This window comes from Coloeus monedula, assembly GCF_965178545.1.
Source record: "Coloeus monedula genome assembly, chromosome: 5".
Classification (NCBI taxonomy): Eukaryota; Metazoa; Chordata; class Aves; order Passeriformes; family Corvidae; genus Coloeus; species Coloeus monedula.
The window spans coordinates 38,740,049-38,745,090 of record NC_138785.1 but is presented as its reverse complement, the minus strand read 5'-3'; positions in this window follow the sequence as shown (position 1 = coordinate 38,745,090).

The following is a 5,042-nucleotide window of genomic DNA, read 5'->3' as shown; positions in this document are numbered from 1 at the left end:
TTTAAAAGTGATTTTAATAATAATGCTTCTATTCTCATTGAACATTGTGTTACCTTAATTGCCTTAAGCTTTTTTTATTTTCTTTAATATAATTAAGTATCTAAGGGGAAAGATGAGCAGCCAAGTGTTCCCCTGTTATCTGACCTATATGCAGGACAACGGATTGATATATTTACCACTGTGATGCCTGAGATACAGACTGAATTTACGCTGAGCATGGCAGAAGGAATTTGATCAAGAAAAGACATGCTGGAGAGCTAGAAAACCTCTCTGAATAGCTACTCAGGAGAGGATTTCTAAATCTTTTGTTCTTCGCTTCCTAGGAAGCTACTTTCTTCACCTCTTCTCTAGATATTTGTCAGTACATTATTTTCCGCACTTCAAAATTTTCTTTCAGTAGTAGATGCTTCCAAAATGACAGGAAGCTCTCTCTCTCATCGTTCCTTCTCTAATGTCAGTTAAAGGCAATCTAAAAACAGTCATTGTCTCTCTTGAGTCTCATTTACTGTAACATCCTCCCACATGCTCTGACAAATCTTTTCACAAAAATTGTATACTTTTCAGACATTCGTAAGAATCAGGAAATGGCGCTGTACAAGTTTCTCTTTGTAATCATCTCCAGTGATTTCCCTTTTCTATTTTATAAAGCAAAGTGATCTAGTCTTCACTGTATGATCCTCCTTAAGCTAATAAACAAAGACTTTTTATTCTCATAAACTGCCATTTCTATTATGACAATACAACTAACTTCAATTGCTTGTATTTTCAAAAACCCCACATTATGCTCTCCTATCCTGCCAGCTATTTTTGAGAAGACAGATGACGGGACTGTTTGTCTTAGTGTCTTACTCCAAATCTCGTCATGAAAGTCATGACACCCTGAACACATAGCATGATCACTATGAAAACGATGAGCAAAATAATCTAGCCACTCAGCTACCATGAGCTGATATGATGTGCTCTAAAAACGCATTTTGGCAAATCTCTGAGCCTGTTATTCATTCCTTTTCTTGTCCTCTGTGTTAGTTAGTTAGATATTTCTGGCAGCCAGTCTAGGTCTTGAATTCTTTTGTATACACAGATAGTTGTAATATCTGAAATGTATCATAGCTGCATAAGCTCATCTCCTCATGCAGTTGTTGATGCCTTTCAACTTAATACATGCAGAGAGATAATACAGAAACAGCATTATGAATAAGCCTCTTGGACATGGAAAACTCCTTCATACTTGCAGAACACTTAAGTTTCTTGTTAAGGAAAACACACATACCACATTAAGTATGTGGCCTGAAATCTGTCTTTTAATTACCCCATGCAAAGCTGGACATCTGTGGCATTTCTCTAGTTTTGTTTTCCACCCGTTCTTCTTAGTAGAAGTTGGGGAAATGCACTAAACTGCCTACCAGAGCACACAGGCTGCTCAGCTGTGTTTGTATGCCCTGCTACATGCATTGGCTGACACCATTCACAGGTGTGATACCACTTAGTTTTCATAGCAAATTGGGTAACACCTGGCAGAGAATGAAAAGATGGTAACAAAAAATGAATGCATCATATTTCTGAGAGGTCATATTTCTGTCTTCTTTACAAAAACAGATTAAAACTACCTGGAGTTCCTTCACACTTTGATGCCACTGTGGTCTGAGGAACAGTGCAGCATAAGCCACAGACTTAGTAAATGGGGGGAAATGGAAGAGGAACCACAGTCATAAAAGGAAAGCAGAAAAAGACATGTTGCTAGCTAAGAGGTCTACTAGAAAGCAAAAAATGAAATTATATCCTGTACACATATAACTTGCAAGTGTTAATAAGCATTCAACAATGCACCCTTGTGCAGGAGTTTGTGTGGAAGATTTAACCTGAACAGTTTCAGCATCTAAGACATTACTTAGCAGTATTATTATTCCTTAACTTTGAACAGAAAAAGCATGGAATTACTTGTCTCTCAAAGCACCAAAATCAAATATTCATGGATTCATTTAGTATCTTTTCATGCCTGTGATTTCAGATAACAGTTAGTTTTTGGTAATAGTTGATAATAGTGATACTTTTGAGTCTAGCTAATGTATTAGGTAAAAAATCCTTAGGGCAAGGATTAGTGCAAATTTCATTCTGGTGAAAAAAAACCACAAATATGATAAGATTTGGTTTGACTCTTGACCACTGAATAATGCACCCTTATTAACTGTCTCACATTTCCTTAAATCAGCATACCAGCTTAAATCAGCATATCAGTGTACACAGAATAAGGTACCCAAGGCATATACTCAGTCTTCTGTAAACTGGCCACTTAGGAAGACAGATCATTTATGGTATGCTTCTGCCTGTTGTGACAGCTCTTCCAATTTTTTATGTGAAGTTGGGTATTTTTTTTCTTGAGGTTGGGTTATTTGAAAAGGTGGACCATTGAAAAATTGACAATGGAAGGCCTCATGTTTCTATGAAAGTTTTCTTTAAAATTGAAGGAAAGGTTCAAAAACTGTTAATTTATGAATCAGAGAGGAAAAATATTTCATAACTACTCCCTACCCCCCAAGTTTCACGAAGAAGATTGAGATGCTAACTCCGGATTTCTAGCAGGTATCTACAAGGAGCTTCTTCCTATGAGCAATATTTTATCTTTCATGCAGTTGGTCAAATTAAAAACTTGTGGTGGTAAAGGACTATGTGGCAACAAATTTCTTAAGAGTACCTGTAGTGAGTTGGCAACAAATCCATTGTAGTTTGAAAGAGCAAAGCACACATATCCCTTACAGCCAAATGATCTCTGCTGGCTCCATCTTTCTATTACGTCCTCCTGCATTTGGAGGATTGTTACATCCTGTTCTAGTTAGGAACACTGTCTCTTACACCAAATATATTTTTCCAAGGTTATGTGTATCAGTGTGGATCCTTTTTTTGCCATCTTGGAAGATGTGTCATTTAGATTCTTGAACGGAATAATGGCAAGAGTCTGTTCAGCCAACAAAAACAGGTTAGAAACCCTGGGTTAGTTTATCAGAATACTTCTAAATAATTTCAACCTATGATACCCAAGACTGTATTCAACCAAGCTGATCATTGAACACAGACTTATAAGCTTTGTTTTATGGAAACAGTGTGTGCACTCAGATCTGAAAGCATTCCAGCATCTCTGAAGAGTCCAAATTGTTCTTAACATTCATGCCAAATTATCAACAATTTAGAAAACTGTTGCCAAAGGTCATTCCAACTACAGCTGTTTGGAATACAGTGGGGTTTATTGATCTTTTCCTTTGCATAGGTCTTTAAAAAAATATTACACTGTGGAAATAAAGACCCTGAAAAATGCTAATCATTGCCATAGGAGAGGAGAGAGGGGAGGGGCGGTATCAGGGTTAAATTGAGGGTGAAAGACTCCATTGCAGTGCTATTAGGTCCCTATGTGGTAATACTGTTCTCATGATGTGACTTTAACCTAGCACTGTATTTGTGTCCCAACAGATTAGGGAAGCTGGCTCAGCTGGTTGGGACAGAGCTCATTAGGCATGGGACTTTAGGTGGCATAAATTTCACAGCTCCAAAGCAAACTGGAGTCCTCCCAGAAACACAGGTATCATATTCTAACAAATCGCTAATCCCAGAGGCCATCTTTGATTGCTCTTATAAACGGTGAATCATGATCTTTAGGAAAACTTAATGGCTGTGATCCAATTTAGCAGCTGGATTATATTAGTTCACTTTTTTAAGGACAAAGGTTATAATAGCGAGATCTTGTGTTACTCAATTAGGTAACATAGTTACCTTAATGGTTCTGTAACAGTTTTCTGGATGTTAGGAGTGATGTAATTTCTTTCTTCTAGGTAATACAAAAGTAGGGAATTCCATAGATGAAGGCAGACTAGTAGAAAAGAGAAGAGAGAGAGAGCAAAATAGGCACACCATTACTGAGAAACAAGAAGAAATTACAAGACATTAATGATAGAGATGCAGTCGAGTCAGAGTACTTTAGAGCCTTGAAAACACGAGCAAAATGTTTAAACCTGATACACCAGGTAGAAGAAAACAGAGAACATAAAAGACAAGCATGTGTGTTAACACACACACACACTTGTGTGATGCACGTTTAGAGAGCTTAGGACTGAAATGATGGATTTTTCCTGCCTACCCAACGCTCCACAACATTGCATTTTCTATGGGATAACATTCATGAATCTTGTTATAAGCTAATGCACGAGAGCATTTATTTCAGCTTTTAGACCATTAAGGGTGCTCTTATTTCAACTGTATGGTCACATCCATTTGTATTGAGAAATTTTATTTGCATACAGTTCACATTAATGTAGCAGACAGAATTTGGCTTATAAGCTGTAAAAGCAGTTAAACACGTTTTAAGGTATAAGCTACATTAACCACAGACCTGAAAATTTCTCGAAAGCACTTATCTTGACACATCTAACATCTGTAACATTTAATGGTTGCTTTTTTTTTGCAAGTAGATTCTGCTCACACCCAGAAGGGAGAAGGCTGGTGGGTTGTTTTGAAGTGAGAAGTGCCCTATGTTTATTTTTTTCGAGGCTGTCCTCCCCCTGCTCCTCATGCAACTTGGGCCAACCAAAACTCACACAGCCTCAGGAGCTGCCAACAGCCCTTATCAGAGCTTGGAGCAGCTTCTCACGCGATTTACACACACACAAACGTACAAATGCCCCTCTCCACCGAGTGGAGCTGTAGCTGCCCCGGGACCCTTTCTCCGGGGGACGCCACAAGCCTGTCCCCCCCGGAAAACCCGAGGGTGGGAAGAGGGGATGAAGCTAGTCTTCTCTCTGGCTCTTGCTCTCCAGGGTTCATCCAGACACTCGGGAGGACGATTTAATGACCTGCTCCGCCCCTGCTCCCCCCGCCCAGGCAGCTCCGAGAGGCTCTCGGTCACACGAGTGGGGAGTGGGGGGGAATAAGCCGCAGCTGCGGCGGTAGCAGGAGGAAGAGGAGGAGGGAAGGAGGGAGGGCAGGAGGGAGGGTACGAAGGAGGGAGAAAGGAAACCGGGCAGGTGACACGGCGCTGGGTTGCTCTGGCTCGGCGG